This window comes from Lissotriton helveticus, chromosome 2_1 (assembly GCF_964261635.1).
Source record: "Lissotriton helveticus chromosome 2_1, aLisHel1.1, whole genome shotgun sequence".
Lineage (NCBI taxonomy): Eukaryota > Metazoa > Chordata > Amphibia > Caudata > Salamandridae > Lissotriton > Lissotriton helveticus.
Window position 1 is genome coordinate 1,892,222,315 of NC_136059.1, and position 22,941 is coordinate 1,892,245,255.

Below are 22,941 nucleotides of genomic sequence, written 5' to 3' on the forward strand. Positions count from 1 at the left end.
CCACTTTGTGGACTGGCAATGTACAATTTCAAAGCATTCTTTATTGGTGACATGAGAGGGCATTAGTACTCTTTTCTATATGCGTCTGCCCTACACCTGTAAGACGGCGGGAGCCTCCCTTTGTAGTGTTACTTCATTACATAGCATTTATTGCTAGCAGGGAGAGCTCCTTACTCTGGGCAACACTTTGCTGCTGAACCCAATGTTAATATTATTCCTGTGGTTATTGTTGCTCAGTTGTATTAATATGGCTGTTAAGGAGAACATGGAAGGCTTCACCGTGTTTTAGTTGGTGATATTAATTGAATAGGTATTAGGCATGCCTTAGGATCCTATGCATATGGGGAAGTGTTGTGTCATTATACGATTACGTGCCGAAGGTAACTCTACACCATGGGGTTTCTCAAGCTCGTTCAGCCGGCTTGGATGTCTTTTGTTATATCCATGCAGGTATCGGTCAGAGGAGAACGTCGTGGATCTCTGCATGGCAGCCATCGAAGCGACCTGTATTGTGGTTTGGCACGTGTACAAAGTAGTAAAGTTATGTTGGGGCTTGTCTTGTTGCGATTTACTTTACGTCATTGTCCTTCTGGCGTGTAAGGTCCACACATAAAACTGTCTAGGTGGTGTGTATATAGCATACCTATGTACGGCATCGTTAATCTGATATCTAGTAGTATCTGTGATCATTATGAGCGTATTCATGGTGTTCCCGAAATAGTGTCTTCATCCTTCATTCTTGGCATGTTTTGCTGGTGCGAGGTTAACCAGGCCAGCTATGAATTGAAAGTTTAACAAGTACATTGCGGGCACACCGAGGGAATTGGGCTCTGCATGAGGATATTAGTGCATGAACTCTTAACAAGTTGAAGCCGAACTCGGGGGGAGCGACAATAGATTAAATCTCTCTATTAAACGTGGATTGACTGACTCAAGCTTCAGCTAGAGGCCCGCTATAGAGTAGATGGGGTAGTTTGTAGAAGTGATAGGAACCTTGTTGCTGGTCTCTGCATTTCTATGCGCCTGGTGTGGGAGCACGGTCTTTGCCCGATGGGGGTCAGAACGCTTCTCTAGGGAGAATGAACGGATACTCCCATAGGTGTTCTCAGCCCATAGCTACGCGAAGTTACGAGTAGCAAGTTTCATTAACAGCTGATAGTAGAAGAAGTTGGTACTTGGCTTTAATAGAGGAGAAGGGGTCCTGGGTGCCAATTATATTAGCGTTTACAGTACTTGTAAGGTACTTTCAAGGCGGTCAGTCTAACGCATATTTTTTACCGTTAATTAAGCATTGGGGCATCTCGTGCTAACTTCGGATCTATACAGACTATTATGGGTAGCAAGCTGTGTGTTACCAGATTTTGGTGACGGGCGCATGCGACAACTAAGGACCTACTCAGTTAGAGGGTTAACACTGCAAGCATGGGCAGCCTCTCTTGACATCAGAGCTCTTGGGTAGACACCTTCAGGCCAAGGAGATGAGTGTTTTGTTTTTGAATGGACTTTCTTCAATTTTAAGAGAGGACAACTCCAATTGTAGAGGTGCGCAGGTAATGCTGACTAATCAGTGCTCATAACCACCTCTGGCCTGGATAGCGTGTGGGGCATTGAGGGCCATGTCTCATTGCAGAGAATGCAAAGCGTGGATCGGGGGGGACATTTTAATCAATGTTTTCTGTCTCTAATGCAGGAACCGCGCACGAGAGCCGCCCCACCCACAGGGGGGCCGCCTGAATTATCAACAGGTATAAGGGTCATAGCACACTGGGGACAGTGTGTAAGGGCCTGGGATTGCCATGCTCTCCCCAGTTGTCATTAATATATGGGGTGTGGGTCGCATGCTGGTTTCACTCATGGATGTAATACATGGATAGTAACTGGGAGCAGGGACTTATTAGGCGGCCATGTGCAGAACTGGAGGTTCTCTCCTACTTGAGTCTGGGCAAGGTGTTTTACGGCACAATAATGGGGGTGTTTGCATGCATTTAATGCGAAAGCAAATGGGAAATGTGTTTTCAGCTCAACAACAGGTGGATTGGGGCATATTATGCATATCATGTGCATTAATGGTTTGTTGTGCCGTTTGTTCTCTAATAAATTTAGTAGTTTGAACATCTGAGGCTCCATCCACTGACGGACGGGAGGGGGCTCTGACACCTGTAGCACATCGATAAACCCTTGTTGGGACTACTCCCTGGCACAGGCGGATCAGTTCAGGATAGTGGAATTTTCTTTTCTTCCCCGATACCCACAGTTTTTGTTTAACTACATTAGGCAATGACCAAACAGCAACAAAGTCTTATTTCATGTCGGGCTACAGCTCCTAGGTGACTGGACTAGTAACCTCATAGGTAGAATGGTAGACGACTGGGCGGGTCCTCATTGTGGGGTACATGGAGGACTTCTCTGATAATCTCCGGTCTCACGGGGCCAGGCAGTTCTGACTGACTGTGTAATTTTGTGATACTCTGTTCCATTTGAGCTACGCAGTCTCATTCAAGACCAGGCACTTTTACGCCCTATGTTGCGTGCATAGGTTACTGCCTCACAGATGCACACTCCAAGCTAAGGAATGTCTGACAAAAGCAGCCTGATAACCTTTGTCTGCCTAAAATGCTTGCGGGTCTGAGGGGCGCAATTCTGACATTGGGTCTCCCTCATCTTAAATGATGTGTACTAGCAAGAAAGTGTTTTCTTAGTCCTCCATGTCACTCATCGTGCTCTGTATATGGAAATGTCACACATAGCAGTTTTACGCGTGTAGCTCTAAAGGGGGTGGCTAGTTCGTGGTTGGCTATGCAAGAAAGCTTTATACTATGGCTTCTTCATCTTGGGCAACTATGCATTTCGACTGTAGTAGTGAAGTGGTCCTTTTCTAAATTACAGGGAGGCAATTGGCATAGCGGCTATATACCAGGCAATTTCAGCACTTTACATGAACAAGCTGGATAGCCCTGCAGATCAGTGGGCCGGCAGACGCCTCACATTAACTACTGCATCCTGGCCCACGCTGAGACGACCACGAGTCGCACCACAGCTTTGCCAGTCTCCTTTACTCTGGCCCATTGGCACCAGGGGGATGCATTATCAGGTTGCACAGAATTTTGGGCCTGCATTAGCCACGCACATACCTCCTCCAAGCTGATCCCACTGAGACCTCTCAGCTCTGCCTCCACTTTGGATCAGGCTGTCACAGCATGCCTCTAACTTGCAATTCATGGGACACATGTGGGCACTCAGTTGGCCATGTAGTGTTTGGTTTGGCTGGTTTTACGTGAAGGGTTCGTTAGGGGCCAGGCTATTCTAACAGCTAAATTCAACTAACAAAGGTTGTCACGCAGTGGAGGGCCCGTGGCTAGGTGTTCGGGTAAGCTTTCACCTAGATAGTATCTACTTAGTGGTTTTCAGGTAACACAGTAAGGATTCCTTTAGCAGTGCGCACATGCCAGGAAGTAAGAGCGAGGAAGGATTAGTGCTCTTAGTGGCACAATTTAGATATACAGTTGTATAGGCGGCTTGTTACAAGCTTCATAGGGTCCATTGAAGGCCAGGCACAGGGGGATGCCTTGTACAAGTGTCAATCATGAGGAGATCCTCTACACAGTGTTTTATGCCGACAACAGAACGCAGTTGGCAGACATAGTTTAGAGAGGATGGTCTTACAATTAGGTTCCCATGGGTTGGAAGTTACATGTCTTTCCAGTGAGGCTTAACATGCGAGGAGTTGGTTAGCCTACAGTGGGGTCGGCGGCAGGGGAATGAGCCGCCTGGCGTGACCTGGATGGTGAATAGGTCCCCAGTAGGTCTAAGTAAGGGTGTAAGGCCACAGGCTAGACAAGGGACCCCATACCAGTGGCAGTGGCGTTGTTACCTGATAGGGGCTTGTTGTTCGCTGGTCAGCCAGCGGTACAGAATAGGAACAGTCTGGGGGGTGGCACACTTGATGGACACCTGCAAAGCACAGCCGGCAGTTATTTGTGAAGTTCATGGACATCACTGGCTCAGTTCCCTGTCCGGAGGGCGGCAGAAGGGAGAAGGAAGTTTGGTTGCGTGCCAGCTTGGCGGGACTGAGGAAGAGAGCAGACTTGTCCTTGCATGAACTGAAGGAGGCCGGTGATTGCAATTGTAGTGCAATAGGTCCTTGGCGCCAATGAGAGGTGGATAGTGTCGCCCGACAACTTGGGAGTAGCCTGAAGCATAGGAGAACTTGTTTCATCAGGCTCGGCTGCTACTTGCCAAATGCACTGTGTGCTTTGATGTAGATGGGGTTCATTTACCCGAAGTTGATATGACGATCTTGGGTTGATATAGCGGAAAGCACTAGGAGCAGCAGGTTGTACTAATAGGAAACTAGTAGGTGGGGGGACTCTGGGGCGGCGGCGGCCATACCCAGAGCCATGGCGGAGTTACAGGGCGATCCAATGCAGAAAGGTACAGAGGGGTACCCTCTACAGGAGCACCGGTGGGTGCGAGAGCAGAATTATCCCCCCACCCCGGGACACCAAAGGTGGCCATCTACGAGGGCGGCCACCCTTAGTGCCATAGGATGGCACAGACCCTGAGCGGTCTAGTGGTTGGGGGGACCAGTGGTCCCCCTGTGATGTCACTTCCGGTCATGGGGGGAGGGGTTGTAGGGCTATATAGGCCAGGGGGCGAGGGTCAAGCGCCCTCTTTGTCCCTGGCCGCTGCTCGCGTGATCCTCGCCCTCCCCTGCCCTGACCCCGAGCGGGTGCTGCCCGTTGCTGTTTTTCCCTCCCATCCGCTTACCCTGCTTTCGGGCAGTAAGTGGGGGGGGGTTTGTTATTAATATTACTGTCTTTTGTGTTGCAGGCGGAGTTACAGGGTGATCCAATGCAGAAATGTACTGAGGGGTACCCTCTACAGGAGCACCGGTGGGTGCGAGAGCAGAATTATCCCCCAGGGAGATCCACGCTGTGATGGATCCTGGAGGACCGACGGTGCCCCGTTAGTCCTTCGGGCGGTTGTAGACCTGAGCAGCCGGGGGTTGCCACAACGCCCTGCCCCCCGAGGGGGAGGGGCTTGAGCAAGGGGCGGAATAGAGGTCCGCCGAGGGGAGGGGTTAGACCTTCCCCCGAAACTAACAACGCCCCCGCGGTTAACACCCCGGGGGGTTATGGCTCATCAGGTGGGCGGGTCGCGAGAGGCGGCCTGCTCTGGATCGACCCGTAAGATAACCCAACATGGTGGCATAATGTATATGCTAATAAAACTGCAACAACTTTCTTCATCAACTTGTGTTGTGTCGGTTATTGGTGGAGTGGTGTGTTGTTTGAAGAAAGGTCTGGGGTTGGGCCGATATTGGCACTATGGAGTTTTGTGGAACTCCGCGCTCCAGAACTTGAAAAAAACTTTATTTTTGTTCTTCTTAGCTGTGCACAATTGAACACATCAGAAGGATGTATATTTTGAAATCTATATAAAGTATTACTGACAGTAAGAATATTAATGCACTCTTCCCAAAACCTTTCAGTTGCACAAATAAGAAAATGTGCTTTGATATCCTGCTATTTATTAAGAGCATTTGACGGAGGAAATTCTAATTAAGTGCGTGTAAATTATGCTTGTGGCTTTAAAACTATAACACAATATATACGTGTGTCACGATTCGAAAAATTGTATTAAACTGTTTATAGTTTGCATAACAAACCAAATTGAACGTATGCAAAATATTTCACTAAATTCCATGCTAATGCTGCACAGCATCGACAGAAAGCTTTGGCAAAACCAATTGGTCGAAAAAGAGAGACCTATGGGCTTTACTGATGCTTGTGCATAAGCTTTGCTGCAAGTTCAAACACCTGAACTCTGTGAGAACTGATATTAAAATCTCAGCACCTTATGCAAAATGTGGTGACTACCCATGATGCAAAATTCCGAGTTCTGAGCACTTGTTCGGACCCTCTCAGATATGTGCACAGCCATTGGTTGTATGGTTGCCCCAGCACAGCTTATGGCGTTCGCTCCCCCCATTAAGACAACATTCATTATGTGGAAGAACACGTTTCACTTTCGCTGTCTGACTCTTACGAGCATGTTTTTTTAGTTGCAAGACATACATTTAACTTCAGATGATTAACATAAATGCAACAAAACCAGCTCAGGCGGGAAATTCCGAAGATTCCTGATTTTTAAACAAAATGGCTTTATTTTAGCTGTCTCACTCCCAAAATTGCCTCTTCCTTAAAAGAACTAAGTGAGGAAAGTGCATTCCCTGATTATTTTTTTGTTAAATATCTCACTTTCCTTTTCTAAAATGTTAGCATGTATGCATTAACTTTAGCACACCTCTGAAAGAAAGCCGAGTCTTCGATTACAAGTGTATTTACTCTGTGTTTCGAATGTGTTTGGCAGTCATTATGAATGAGCTGTGTAAGAGCGGCGGCGGGACAAGGGAACAACTACAACAAAAAGACTTTGTGGAGAGCAGGCATGACTGTCCTAGTGAAATCTTGAACGAGCAGGTAATAAAATACATGCGGTTCAGCTACAAAATGAGGTAACAGACTCGGGTTGTGTTATCTGACAAGTGAAATATATATATTTGGACAACAGATACAATGACTACCACAACCATAGTGACTTCAGTTATGATGCACCCTGGGTAAACTGCTGAGCTATTGTAATTTGTGAATACAAAAACCACATCCTGGGTCATACACCCAAACGTGGTTTCTAGGTGTCATCATTATTCTCAAGTTAAGACTGACCACACAATAAAAGTGGACTATAGTGGATGACTCCAGTGTGATGCGTTTAGCAGAACAATCGTTCTTTTGAAAGTGTCGTGCGTCAGCACCATTTAACTTCGCTAGTTCTCAAACATTCACTACTGCCGCCGCGATACTGTTTCCAAGTGAGTTGGCAGCGCTGCGTTTGTATGTGGTATCCGGACAACACTTCCATGTGTTTGACTAAACAGCAAACTGCGTAGGACAAAACCTCGTACATGTTGGTATGTTTTACGTAACTCCGCACGCGGGTGTGCTGCAGGATGGCAGGTGCGCTGTTTAGAAAGTCCTACGAGGGCAGGTGAGGAAGACAAAACAAAGCCCAGCTGAAGACACCTGAAGCTTGGCGCAGAGGCAGCTCTGGATGGGAGAAACAAAGATGTTTGACCGAGTATCAGAAAACTTGGACCAGGCACCCCCAAAATGGCACAGTTTCAAGTGTCACAAGTATCACAAGTACAGTCATTCACAAATGGCTAACATGAAATCATAAGCAATGAAAGCTGCAGACAGCTCTGCAAAGCTGCAAATTCATATTGCAATCAGCAGGCTGGGTGTCCACTCCTGATCCAATGTACCATCGACCTCTAGGAATTACTATTGGTCTGCGCACCCCTGCGAGCTATTAGGAACAACAGTGAGCCCATATGGTCTGGTGCAGATATTGCAGAGTTGGGTAACATTTTTGGGTTTGGAGAACAGCAAGTTGGAGCATCAGTATGGTAGAAGGGACATGTTTGACACATCTGTGGTAGACTCTCACTGATTTGGCATGCTTCACCATGTTGACATCGGCTAACTCAGTGGTGGCTGTTTATTCGTGCCCATGATGCACAGAGACTCCATGCATATCATACTCCAACCCTCTGTCAAATGTATCCATAAGCTCACCTACACGCCGGTGACTCTGCTCTCCATTCCTTTCCTAAATCTTCAACCCTCTGACTAGTTCCAGGCCTCCACCACCTTCTTCCAATGAAACTCAGGCCACACATGACTCTGAGTCTTCTGATGCCTCATTTACTCTGCCACATTAAGCAGCCCCTGTGGGATCTTGTAATGTACCTCCAAGCCAGAGGAATATTTGCAGGATTTCTGGCAATTACTAGAGGAATAAAAATAATAATTTACTGTTTTTGTTATAAGGTTCCATACCACACACCTGTCATTTCTTTGTGCTGTAAATACAAGGTGTTACACTTACCCAATCCAATAACACTATGCTATTAATGATCTTGGAATGATTGAATACTGATAAAACATATGTTAGTGGGGTGCTGTTAGAAATAGGGTCTCTAGTTGGCAGTGGTTTGCACCCTGTCCAAATAGGGACCCTCACTCTAGTCAGGGTAAGTACAATGCACAGCTAAAATAACCCCTGCGTATCCCCTTGGTAGCTTGGCATGAGCAGTCAGGCTAATCTCAGAGGCAATGTGTAAAGTATTTGTACACACACACAGCAATACAGTGAAAACTACTAAAGGAGTCCACACCAGTTTAGAAAAATAGTCAATATTTATCTGAATAAATCAGGACCAAAATGACAAAAATTCAACATACACAAGTCAAAATATTACTTTAAAAAGATTAAGCAAGTTTAGTCCACAGAAATCAATAGATGTGTTTGTTTTAGCACCAAGTAACTTAAATACATCAAAAATCAAAGACAGTGTAAGGCACTGGGGAGGTGAGGCAAAGGAAATGCAAGTTGATAAGTCGGTTCCTTACTACACAGGGGAGGTGATGTGTTGGTGCCCCTTACTGGCGGGGGAGGCAATTTGTCAGCTCCTTTCTGCTGGGAAGGGGAGGTGATGTGTCAGTTTGTTACTGGCAGGAAAGGTGATGCATTGGTTCCTTACTGACAGGATTGGTGTTGCGTCGGTTACTGGACAAGCAGCCTCAGTTCCTGACTGGGGTGCGGTATCAATGAAGAATTGTTACCCAGATACGATGAATCAAAAATCCAGACACGCTGCATCAATGCAACAGCCATGATGCAGGTGCTGAAGCGATATCACAGCCGTGAAGCAGGCAGGGCCGGACTGCCTACCGGGCGTTTTGGAATGCTTCTGAGCTGGTGGCTGATTTCGTTGATGGGGACCTGCGTGTACTGAATGAAATTCGTTTTGTATTAATTATTTTGTAGCACATGCAGGTCTCCATCAACAAAATCAGACCCCACCGTAGTGAAATCAGCCCCCAGCTTGGCAGCATTCCAAAACGTCCGGTTGTCAGTCTGGCCCTGGAAGCAGGCGCTGCATTGATTTCTCAGCCGCGAAGCAGGTGCTGAGTCAGAATCGAGCAGGTGTCACGGACATTAGTGACACAGTGCTCAGGGCTCATGCTGTGGTGATTTTTCTGATGGGGGCCTGCAGTAAAACCATGGTCTGTGCGTCAAGCAGGAATCATGCTTTGGTGCAGGCAGCGATGATGTGTTGATCTATTGCAGCAGTGCATAGAGAAAATAGGCGCTGGGTGTTGGTGCATAGATTTTCTCCTTCAGATCACCAGGTTACACTTCCAAGGACCCAAGAACTGGATTTGGCACCACGTGGCAAGTCATGACTCTCAGTAGAAGAGCTCAGGACTGACAGGGAAAGTCTTTGATGGCCCTGAGACTTCTTCACAGGAGGCCAGCACACAAGCCCTTGGAGAACCTTGGAAGAAGGATGTAGAAAGCAAAGTCCAGTCCTTTCCCTCCCAGGACAGAAGCAGCACATAGCAGAGCAGCACAACAAAGCATCAGGCAGAGTGGCAGTCCCTCCAACAGCATCCAGCTCTATTCCTGGCAGAATGTCCTCAGTCCATAAGTGTTCTGATTTTGGGGTGGAGACAGCTTTATGTGAGAACAGGCACAGCCCTATCCAGGTGTCAGTAACAACTCCTCCCATCACTCTAGCTCAGGAAGGCCCATCAGCCTGGTGATGGGCCATCAGGATATGCAAGTCACACCTCAGCTTCCTTTGGGTGACTGTCTAGAGTGAATGCACAAGAGACCTACTGTAATCCGACCCAGACGTGTATTCTATAGACAGGCAGAGGCACAGAATGGTTAAGCAAGAAAATGCCCACTTTTTAACAGTAGAGCATAGTAGGGTAAACAGACATAATATTGAGTTGTTAATGTCGACTTGCACTTATATTGAGTGCAAAACATCAAAATACAAAAATATAGACTGTCAGAATATCATTGTCAAGAATATTGAGTTTAAGGTAAGTAATATTGTTTTTAAAAATATCAAAGTCATTAATATAGTTTGCTAAAATATAGTTGCAGTAAAGTGTAAATTTAAGGCATTACAGTTGATCTTTGTAACAAAGTCCTGTGCCTGCTCCTTTGTACCATGCCAGATTATCAGGAGGTCATCCATATAGCGGAGCCACATTTTAATATTGCTCTTGACTATATGCCTATGTTCAGTGTTGAGGTCCAGCTCCTCCCACCAGCCCATGTGAAGCCATGCATAGCTCAGGGAGAAGCTGCCCCCCCATGGTAATTCCCCTTATCTGTTGGTATAGTAAGTTGTTAAACATAAAAATGTTATTATTCAGACAGAACTCTACCATAGCAACGAGCATCTCATGGTGTTCTTTGTACTGTGTGGGATGCTGAGCCAAATAGAATTGCATGGCGTTGATCCCATCTTTGGGTTGAATGCTGGTACATAATGAGGTAACGTCTAACGCTACCAATAAGTAGTCATCCTGCCACACAAAATCTTTGATTTTTCTGATCAAATCGCTAGTGTCGCGAACATATCATGGCAATTTTTTTAAAACATCTTGTACAAAATATTCAACATATTTGGACAAATTTTCCAACAGTCCTTCTCTTGCTGTAATATTCGGACATCCTGGAGATTTAACAATATCCTTATGTATCTTCGGAATAAAGTATATTGATGAAGTAGTGGGATTATCTTTTGTTAAGAAATTTGTATTCGTCCTCACTTATTAATTGTTTTTTCCTCCATGATGCCAGTTTATTGTAAAAGTCCTGATATGTGATTTTAAGATTTGCCGTATTGCTCTAACTATAGCATGATCTATTGTTCAGTTGGCTGAAAGTTTCATTCTTATAGTCTTCCTGAGACCATATGACTATGTTTCCACCTTTGTCACTATTGCGTATGACGCTTCTCTTGTTGTTTTGAAGTTTATTGACCAGACTGTTGTATTGTTGATCTTGTCTCTTAATAACAGTAGCAACTGTTTCATGAAACACATCTATGGAGTCACGTGGAGCAATGGGGTTGAAAGTGAATCTGGGTTTAAAAGACGCTAGAGGAGTTATCCTGTCATGACAAGTAGTACTACTGATCGGTCTGCTGGTGATAGGGTGTTGACTAATGTTTCCATCCCAAAGCTCATCTAGTACTCGAAAAAGAGGGAGGTCTGATTGTGTGATGTTTGACTGTATTGCTTGATCATCAGCAGTACCCCTTTTTTGGCACTGAGCATTGTTTCCCAGAAGCATGTGTTTTTTTTAGTTTGAACTTTCTGACACCTTTGTATAAATCCATCCTTGTTGATGCATAGTTAAAATCATTGGTTGGAGAGTGAGATAAACCGAGGATTAGTATTCGGGTTTCCTCAGATGTTAGTTCGATATGAGCTAAATTGACTTCGGTATTGTTGGTGGCTACAGAGTTTGTTATCTCTTTTTCCAATAACACAAACTCTTTTTTTGTTGCTGTTTGCGGTGTTTTCTACTGGCTTTACACCTCTGCCCTCACCTGAAGTTTGCGGTTGTCCTATGTTGTTCCTTTGAGGTCTGGGTCGAAGAGTTTGTCACATCTCTTCGCATAAAAAATTGAGTTCTTCACCTGGTGATGGCTTCACTCTTGGTTGCCCACCCTGGGGGTTTCTCATCTCGGAATCCAATTCACTGCCCCTGCAGAGCTAAGATCCGAATATGTTGTCTCATTGACAGACCCCGCTCTTCTTGATGTTAAGTTGGATGGGCCTTGTTGGACTTGGCCCTTTTTGCAGGGTCATCCCTGAACTTTTTGCCTTTCTCCTGTATTTTGTCTGACCTGTTTTTGTCGGTTTTATGACACTGGGCACTTTACTACTGCTGATCAGTGCTAAAGTGCATATGCCCTCCCTATAGTAAATTAAATTGATGTATGGATTAGTGACTCCATGACTGGCTGGTTTGGTTTACTTGTCAGACCCTAGTACAGTGCACTGAGTGTACCCAGGGTTTGTAAATCAAATGCTGCTAGTGGGCTTGCGGCACTGGTCGTGCCACCCACAGAAGCAGCCTGTAAAGTGTGTCTCAGGTCTGCCATTGCAGAGTCTGTGTGCAGTCTGGTACTGCCATGTTGACTGGGCAAGTGCACCCACTTGCCAGTCCCTAAACCTTCCGATTTCTTAATATTAGTCACCCCTATGGTAGGCCCAAGGGCAAAGTGAAATGTAGGTAAAAGGAAGGACGTGCCCTGATGTGTATGACATGCCCTAATAATGAATTACAGCCATTTTCGTTGTTCACTATTGCAAGGCTAGCTGTTCCCCATAGGCCAGAGTGGGCAGTTTGATTATAACATTTTATAATTCTAACTGACTCAGGGAACTAGGTAGAACTTCGAGTTTAGTATGCCTGAACTCAGAATGATAAAATACATCTTTTAGTAAAGTTGGTTTTAACATTCTGTGTTTGAAAATACCACTTTTAGAAAGTAGGTATTTTCTTGCCTAACTATCCAAGCCTGCCTCTGCTAGGTTGTGTATTCCTTGTCTGGAGTTTGAGTGACAGGGACTGGGGGATTCCAGGAGACAGGGTGAGTCAGCACAGGGCTGAATAGGGAGATCTGCATGTAGGTGGGTGGGAGGAGTTGCACCTGGGACCTGAATAGGGCTGTGCCTTCCCTCCACAATGCTTGCTCCACCTCCTGTGATGCGTCTGAACTATGGCTTTATTTCCAACTGTGCAGGCGTCTCTATGCAAGGCAACTTGGATTTGGTGATATCTAAAGCGGCGTGCCTCGCCGCAGAGATGCCCCGCCGCGTAGGAAGCGGTACCTTTGGTGCTTGATGACCAAGCGCACCAGGAGGAGCTGGAAATGCCAGTATTGCCAGGATGGATACTGATATGCACTGCTGCAGTTTTTCCTCACAACACCCACTACGGGATCTTATAATTTTATGGACTGAGACTTGGCAGCAACCACTATGGTGAAGTTACGGACTACTTACCCCAGAATGCCACTGTGCTTGAGAAAGTCCCACCTTGGGCGGGGTTAAAGATATGAGTCCACACAGCTGCTGGGACTTTGTGCATGCAGCCAGTGAACAAGGGCGTGGAGCCCGAAACATGTTTGGCGCTTTGGTTGTGCGGCTTTGAAACGCGCTGTGCATATTACCTGCAATAAACTATGGCTATATTTCCAACTGTGCAGGCGTCTCTATGCAAGGCAACTTGGATTTGGTGATGTTTAAAGCGGCGTGCCTCGCCGCAGAGATGCCCCGCCGCGTAGGAAGCGGTACCTTTGGTGCTTGATGACCAAGCGCACCAGGAGGAGCTGGAAATGCCAGTATTGCCAGGATGGATACTGATATGCACTGCTGCAGTTTTTCCTCACAACACCCACTACGGGATCTTATAATTTTATGGACTGAGACTTGGCAGCAACCACTATGGTGAAGTTACGGACTACTTACCCCAGAATGCCACTGTGCTTGAGAAAGTCCCACCTTGGGCGGGGTTAAAGATATGAGTCCACACAGCTGCTGGGACTTTGTGCATGCAGCCAGTGAACAAGGGCGTGGAGCCCGAAACATGTTTGGCGCTTTGGTTGTGCGGCTTTGAAACGCGCTGTGCATATTACCTGCAATAAACTATGGCTTTATTTCCAACTGTGCAGGCGTCTCTATGCAAGGCAACTTGGATTTGGTGATGTTTAAAGCGGCGTGCCTCGCCGCAGAGATGCCCCGCCGCGTAGGTAGCGGTACCGTTGGTGCTTGATGACCAAGCGCACCAGGAGGAGCTGGAAATGCCAGTATTGCCAGGATGGATACTGATATGCACTGCTGCAGTTTTTCCTCACAACACCCACTACGGGATCTTATAATTTTATGGACTGAGACTTGGCAGCAACCACTATGGTGAAGTTACGGACTACTTACCCCAGAATGCCACTGTGCTTGAGAAAGTCCCACCTTGGGCGGGGTTAAAGATATGAGTCCACACAGCTGCTGGGACTTTGAGCATGCAGCCAGTGAACAAGGGCGTGGAGCCCGAAACATGTTTGGCGCTTTGGTTGTGCGGCTTTGAAACGCGCTGTGCATATTACCTGCAATAAACTATGGCTTTATTTCCAACTGTGCAGGCGTCTCTATGCAAGGCAACTTGGATTTGGTGATGTTTAAAGCGGCGTGCCTCGCCGCAGAGATGCCCCGCCGCGTAGGAAGCTGTACCTTTGGTGCTTGATGACCAAGCGCACCAGGAGGAGCTGGAAATGCCAGTATTGCCAGGATGGATACTGATATGCACTGCTGCAGTTTTTCCTCACAACACCCACTACGGGATCTTATAATTTTATGGACTGAGACTTGGCAGCAACCACTATGGTGAAGTTACGGACTACTTACCCCAAAATGCCACTGTGCTTGAGAAAGTCCCACCTTGGGCGGGGTTAAAGATATGAGTCCACACAGCTGCTGGGACTTTGTGCATGCAGCCAGTGAACAAGGGCGTGGAGCCCGAAACATGTTTGGCGCTTTGGTTGTGCGGCTTTGAAACGCGCTGTGCACATTACCTGCAATAAACTATGGCTTTATTTCCAACTGTGCAGGCGTCTCTATGCAAGGCAACTTGGATTTGGTGATGTTTAAAGCGGCGTGCCTCGCCGCAGAGATGCCCCGCCGCGTAGGAAGCGGTACCTTTGGTGCTTGATGACCAAGCGCACCAGGAGGAGCTGGAAATGCCAGTATTGCCAGGATGGATACTGATATGCACTGCTGCAGTTTTTCCTCACAACACCCACTACGGGATCTCATAATTTTATGGACTGAGACTTGGCAGCAACCACTATGGTGAAGTTACGGACTACTTACCCCAGAATGCCACTGTGCTTGAGAAAGTCCCACCTTGGGCGGGGTTAAAGATATGAGTCCACACAGCTGCTGGGACTTTGTGCATGCAGCCAGTGAACAAGGGCGTGGAGCCCGAAACATGTTTGGCGCTTTGGTTGTGCGGCTTTGAAACGCGCTGTGCATATTACCTGCAATAAACTATGGCTTTATTTCCAACTGTGCAGGCGTCTCTATGCAAGGCAACTTGGATTTGGTGATGTTTAAAGCGGCGTGCCTCGCCGCAGAGATGCCCCGCCGCGTAGGAAGCGGTACCTTTGGTGCTTGATGACCAAGCGCACCAGGAGGAGCTGGAAATGCCAGTATTGCCAGGGTGGATACTGATATGCACTGCTGCAGTTTTTCCTCACAACACCCACTACGGGATCTCATAATTTTATGGACTGAGACTTGGCAGCAACGACTATGGTGAAGTTACGGACTACTTACCCCAGAATGCCACTGTGCTTGAGAAAGTCCCACCTTGGGCGGGGTTAAAGATATGAGTCCACACAGCTGCTGGGACTTTGTGCATGCAGCCAGTGAACAAGGGCGTGGAGCCCGAAACATGTTTGGCGCTTTGGTTGTGCGGCTTTGAAACGCGCTGTGCATATTACCTGCAATAAACTATGGCTTTATTTCCAACTGTGCAGGCGTCTCTATGCAAGGCAACTTGGATTTGGTGATGTTTAAAGCGGCGTGCCTCGCCGCAGAGATGCCCCGCCGCGTAGGTAGCGGTACCGTTGGTGCTTGATGACCAAGCGCACCAGGAGGAGCTGGAAATGCCAGTATTGCCAGGATGGATACTGATATGCACTGCTGCAGTTTTTCCTCACAACACCCACTACGGGATCTTATAATTTTATGGACTGAGACTTGGCAGCAACCACTATGGTGAAGTTACGGACTACTTACCCCAGAATGCCACTGTGCTTGAGAAAGTCCCACCTTGGGCGGGGTTAAAGATATGAGTCCACACAGCTGCTGGGACTTTGAGCATGCAGCCAGTGAACAAGGGCGTGGAGCCCGAAACATGTTTGGCGCTTTGGTTGTGCGGCTTTGAAACGCGCTGTGCATATTACCTGCAATAAACTATGGCTTTATTTCCAACTGTGCAGGCGTCTCTATGCAAGGCAACTTGGATTTGGTGATGTTTAAAGCGGCGTGCCTCGCCGCAGAGATGCCCCGCCGCGTAGGAAGCGGTACCTTTGGTGCTTGATGACCAAGCGCACCAGGAGGAGCTGGAAATGCCAGTATTGCCAGGATGGATACTGATATGCACTGCTGCAGTTTTTCCTCACAACACCCACTACGGGATCTTATAATTTTATGGACTGAGACTTGGCAGCAACCACTATGGTGAAGTTACGGACTACTTACCCCAGAATGCCACTGTGCTTGAGAAAGTCCCACCTTGGGCGGGGTTAAAGATATGAGTCCACACAGCTGCTGGGACTTTGTGCATGCAGCCAGTGAACAAGGGCGTGGAGCCCGAAACATGTTTGGCGCTTTGGTTGTGCGGCTTTGAAACGCGCTGTGCATATTACCTGCAATAAACGATGGCTTTATTTCCAACTGTGCAGGCGTCTCTATGCAAGGCAACTTGGATTTGGTGATGTTTAAAGCGGCGTGCCTCGCCGCAGAGATGCCCCGCCGCGTAGGAAGCGGTACCTTTGGTGCTTGATGACCAAGCGCACCAGGAGGAGCTGGAAATGCCAGTATTGCCAGGATGGATACTGATATGCACTGCTGCAGTTTTTCCTCACAACACCCACTACGGGATCTTATAATTTTATGGACTGAGACTTGGCAGCAACCACTATGGTGAAGTTACGGACTACTTACCCCAGAATGCCACTGTGCTTGAGAAAGTCCCACCTTGGGCGGGGTTAAAGATACGAGTCCACACAGCTGCTGGGACTTTGTGCATGCAGCCAGTGAACAAGGGCGTGGAGCCCGAAACATGTTTGGCGCTTTGGTTGTGCGGCTTTGAAACGCGCTGTGCATATTACCTGCAATAAACTATGGCTTTATTTCCAACTGTGCAGGCGTCTCTATGCAAGGCAACTTGGATTTGGTGATGTTTAAAGCGGCGTGCCTCGCCGCAGAGATGCCCCGCCGCGTAGGAAGCGGTACCTTTGGTGCTTGATGACCAAGCGCACCAGGAGGAGCTGGAAATGCCAGTATTGCCAGGGTGGATACTGATATGCACTGCTGCAGTTTTTCCTCACAACACCCACTACGGGATCTCATAATTTTATGGACTGAGACTTGGCAGCAACCACTATGGTGAAGTTACGGACTACTTACCCCAGAATGCCACTGTGCTTGAGAAAGTCCCACCTTGGGCGGGGTTAAAGATATGAGTCCACACAGCTGCTGGGACTTTGTGCATGCAGCCAGTGAACAAGGGCGTGGAGCCCGAAACATGTTTGGCGCTTTGGTTGTGCGGCTTTGAAACGCGCTGTGCATATTACCTGCAATAAACTATGGCTTTATTTCCAACTGTGCAGGCGTCTCTATGCAAGGCAACTTGGATTTGGTGATGTTTAAAGCGGCGTGCCTCGCCGCAGAGATGCCCCGCCGCGTAGGTAGCGGTACCGTTGGTGCTTGATGACCAAGCGCACCAGGAGGAGCTGGAAATGCCAGTATTGCCAGGATGGATACTGATATGCACTGCTGCAGTTTTTCCTCACAACACCCACTACGGGATCTTATAATTTTATGGACTGAGACTTGGCAGCAACCACTATGGTGAAGTTACGGACTACTTACCCCAGAATGCCACTGTGCTTGAGAAAGTCCCACCTTGGGCGGGGTTAAAGATATGAGTCCACACAGCTGCTGGGACTTTGAGCATGCAGCCAGTGAACAAGGGCGTGGAGCCCGAAACATGTTTGGCGCTTTGGTTGTGCGGCTTTGAAACGCGCTGTGCATATTACCTGCAATAAACTATGGCTTTATTTCCAACTGTGCAGTCGTCTCTATGCAAGGCAACTTGGATTTGGTGATGTTTAAAGCGGCGTGCCTCGCCGCAGAGATGCCCCGCCGCGTAGGAAGCGGTACCTTTGGTGCTTGATGACCAAGCGCACCAGGAGGAGCTGGAAATGCCAGTATTGCCAGGATGGATACTGATATGCACTGCTGCAGTTTTTCCTCACAACACCCACTACGGGATCTTATAATTTTATGGACTGAGACTTGGCAGCAACCACTATGGTGAAGTTACGGACTACTTACCCCAGAATGCCACTGTGCTTGAGAAAGTCCCACCTTGGGCGGGGTTAAAGATATGAGTCCACACAGCTGATGGGACTTTGTGCATGCAGCCAGTGAACAAGGGCGTGGAGATCGAAACATGTTTGGCGCATTGGTTGTGCGGCTTTGAAACGCGCTGTGCATATTACCTGCAATAAACTATGGCTTTATTTCCAACTGTGCAGGCATCTCTATGCAAGGCAACTTGGATTTGGTGATGTTTAAAGCGGCGTGCCTCGCCGCAGAGATGCCCCGCCGCGTAGGAAGCGGTACCTTTGGTGCTTGATGACCAAGCGCACCAGGAGGAGCTGGAAATGCCAGTATTGCCAGGATGGATACTGATATGCACTGCTGCAGTTTTTCCTCACAACACCCACTACGGGATCTTATAATTTTATGGACTGAGACTTGGCAGCAACCACTATGGTGAAGTTACGGACTACTTACCCCAGAATGCCACTGTGCTTGAGAAAGTCCCACCTTGGGCGGGGTTAAAGATATGAGTCCACACAGCTGCTGGGACTTTGTGCATGCAGCCAGTGAACAAGGGCGTGGAGCCCGAAACATGTTTGGCGCTTTGGTTGTGCGGCTTTGAAACGCGCTGTGCATATTACCTGCAATAAACTATGGCTTTATTTCCAACTGTGCAGGCGTCTCTATGCAAGGCAACTTGGATTTGGTGATGTTTAAAGCGGCGTGCCTCGCCGCAGAGATGCCCCGCCGCGTAGGAAGCGGTACCTTTGGTGCTTGATGACCAAGCGCACCAGGAGGAGCTGGAAATGCCAGTATTGCCAGGATGGATACTGATATGCACTGCTGCAGTTTTTCCTCACAACACCCACTACGGGATCTCATAATTTTATGGACTGAGACTTGGCAGCAACCACTATGGTGAAGTTACGGACTACTTACCCCAGAATGCCACTGTGCTTGAGAAAGTCCCACCTTGGGCGGGGTTAAAGATATGAGTCCACACAGCTGCTGGGACTTTGAGCATGCAGCCAGTGAACAAGGGCGTGGAGCCCGAAACATGTTTGGCGCTTTGGTTGTGCGGCTTTGAAACGCGCTGTGCATATTACCTGCAATAAACTATGGCTTTATTTCCAACTGTGCAGGCGTCTCTATGCAAGGCAACTTGGATTTGGTGATGTTTAAAGCGGCGTGCCTCGCCGCAGAGATGCCCCGCCGCGTAGGAAGCTGTACCTTTGGTGCTTGATGACCAAGCGCACCAGGAGGAGCTGGAAATGCCAGTATTGCCAGGATGGATACTGATATGCACTGCTGCAGTTTTTCCTCACAACACCCACTACGGGATCTTATAATTTTATGGACTGAGACTTGGCAGCAACCACTATGGTGAAGTTACGGACTACTTACCCCAAAATGCCACTGTGCTTGAGAAAGTCCCACCTTGGGCGGGGTTAAAGATATGAGTCCACACAGCTGCTGGGACTTTGTGCATGCAGCCAGTGAACAAGGGCGTGGAGCCCGAAACATGTTTGGCGCTTTGGTTGTGCGGCTTTGAAACGCGCTGTGCATATTACCTGCAATAAACTATGGCTTTATTTCCAACTGTGCAGGCGTCTCTATGCAAGGCAACTTGGATTTGGTGATGTTTAAAGCGGCGTGCCTCGCCGCAGAGATGCCCCGCCGCGTAGGAAGCGGTACCTTTGGTGCTTGATGACCAAGCGCACCAGGAGGAGCTGGAAATGCCAGTATTGCCAGGATGGATACTGATATGCACTGCTGCAGTTTTTCCTCACAACACCCACTACGGGATCTCATAATTTTATGGACTGAGACTTGGCAGCAACCACTATGGTGAAGTTACGGACTACTTACCCCAGAATGCCACTGTGCTTGAGAAAGTCCCACCTTGGGCGGGGTTAAAGATATGAGTCCACACAGCTGCTGGGACTTTGTGCATGCAGCCAGTGAACAAGGGCGTGGAGCCCGAAACATGTTTGGCGCTTTGGTTGTGCGGCTTTGAAACGCGCTGTGCATATTACCTGCAATAAACTATGGCTTTATTTCCAACTGTGCAGGCGTCTCTATGCAAGGCAACTTGGATTTGGTGATGTTTAAAGCGGCGTGCCTCGCCGCAGAGATGCCCCGCCGCGTAGGTAGCGGTACCGTTGGTGCTTGATGACCAAGCGCACCAGGAGGAGCTGGAAATGCCAGTATTGCCAGGATGGATACTGATATGCACTGCTGCAGTTTTTCCTCACAACACCCACTACGGGATCTTATAATTTTATGGACTGAGACTTGGCAGCAACCACTATGGTGAAGTTACGGACTACTTACCCCAGAATGCCACTGTGCTTGAGAAAGTCCCACCTTGGGCGGGGTTAAAGATATGAGTCCACACAGCTGCTGGGACTTTGAGCATGCAGCCAGTGAACAAGGGCGTGGAGCCCGAAACATGTTTGGCGCTTTGGTTGTGCGGCTTTGAAACGCGCTGTGCATATTACCTGCAATAAACTATGGCTTTATTTCCAACTGTGCAGGCGTCTCTATGCAAGGCAACTTGGATTTGGTGATGTTTAAAGCGGCGTGCCTCGCCGCAGAGATGCCCCGCCGCGTAGGAAGCGGTACCTTTGGTGCTTGATGACCAAGCGCACCAGGAGGAGCTGGAAATGCCAGTATTGCCAGGATGGATACTGATATGCACTGCTGCAGTTTTTCCTCACAACACCCACTACGGGATCTTATAATTTTATGGACTGAGACTTGGCAGCAACCACTATGGTGAAGTTACGGACTACTTACCCCAGAATGCCACTGTGCTTGAGAAAGTCCCACCTTGGGCGGGGTTAAAGATATGAGTCCACACAGCTGCTGGGACTTTGTGCATGCAGCCAGTGAACAAGGGCGTGGAGCCCGAAACATGTTTGGCGCTTTGGTTGTGCGGCTTTGAAACGCGCTGTGCATATTACCTGCAATAAACGATGGCTTTATTTCCAACTGTGCAGGCGTCTCTATGCAAGGCAACTTGGATTTGGTGATGTTTAAAGCGGCGTGCCTCGCCGCAGAGATGCCCCGCCGCGTAGGAAGCGGTACCTTTGGTGCTTGATGACCAAGCGCACCAGGAGGAGCTGGAAATGCCAGTATTGCCAGGATGGATACTGATATGCACTGCTGCAGTTTTTCCTCACAACACCCACTACGGGATCTTATAATTTTATGGACTGAGACTTGGCAGCAACCACTATGGTGAAGTTACGGACTACTTACCCCAGAATGCCACTGTGCTTGAGAAAGTCCCACCTTGGGCGGGGTTAAAGATATGAGTCCACACAGCTGCTGGGACTTTGTGCATGCAGCCAGTGAACAAGGGCGTGGAGCCCGAAACATGTTTGGCGCTTTGGTTGTGCGGCTTTGAAACGCGCTGTGCATATTACCTGCAATAAACTATGGCTTTATTTCCAACTGTGCAGGCGTCTCTATGCAAGGCAACTTGGATTTGGTGATGTTTAAAGCGGCGTGCCTCGCCGCAGAGATGCCCCGCCGCGTAGGAAGCGGTACCTTTGGTGCTTGATGACCAAGCGCACCAGGAGGAGCTGGAAATGCCAGTATTGCCAGGGTGGATACTGATATGCACTGCTGCAGTTTTTCCTCACAACACCCACTACGGGATCTCATAATTTTATGGACTGAGACTTGGCAGCAACCACTATGGTGAAGTTACGGACTACTTACCCCAGAATGCCACTGTGCTTGAGAAAGTCCCACCTTGGGCGGGGTTAAAGATATGAGTCCACACAGCTGCTGGGACTTTGTGCATGCAGCCAGTGAACAAGGGCGTGGAGCCCGAAACATGTTTGGCGCTTTGGTTGTGCGGCTTTGAAACGCGCTGTGCATATTACCTGCAATAAACTATGGCTTTATTTCCAACTGTGCAGGCGTCTCTATGCAAGGCAACTTGGATTTGGTGATGTTTAAAGCGGCGTGCCTCGCCGCAGAGATGCCCCGCCGCGTAGGTAGCGGTACCGTTGGTGCTTGATGACCAAGCGCACCAGGAGGAGCTGGAAATGCCAGTATTGCCAGGATGGATACTGATATGCACTGCTGCAGTTTTTCCTCACAACACCCACTACGGGATCTTATAATTTTATGGACTGAGACTTGGCAGCAACCACTATGGTGAAGTTACGGACTACTTACCCCAGAATGCCACTGTGCTTGAGAAAGTCCCACCTTGGGCGGGGTTAAAGATATGAGTCCACACAGCTGCTGGGACTTTGAGCATGCAGCCAGTGAACAAGGGCGTGGAGCCCGAAACATGTTTGGCGCTTTGGTTGTGCGGCTTTGAAACGCGCTGTGCATATTACCTGCAATAAACTATGGCTTTATTTCCAACTGTGCAGTCGTCTCTATGCAAGGCAACTTGGATTTGGTGATGTTTAAAGCGGCGTGCCTCGCCGCAGAGATGCCCCGCCGCGTAGGAAGCGGTACCTTTGGTGCTTGATGACCAAGCGCACCAGGAGGAGCTGGAAATGCCAGTATTGCCAGGATGGATACTGATATGCACTGCTGCAGTTTTTCCTCACAACACCCACTACGGGATCTTATAATTTTATGGACTGAGACTTGGCAGCAACCACTATGGTGAAGTTACGGACTACTTACCCCAGAATGCCACTGTGCTTGAGAAAGTCCCACCTTGGGCGGGGTTAAAGATATGAGTCCACACAGCTGATGGGACTTTGTGCATGCAGCCAGTGAACAAGGGCGTGGAGATCGAAACATGTTTGGCGCATTGGTTGTGCGGCTTTGAAACGCGCTGTGCATATTACCTGCAATAAACTATGGCTTTATTTCCAACTGTGCAGGCATCTCTATGCAAGGCAACTTG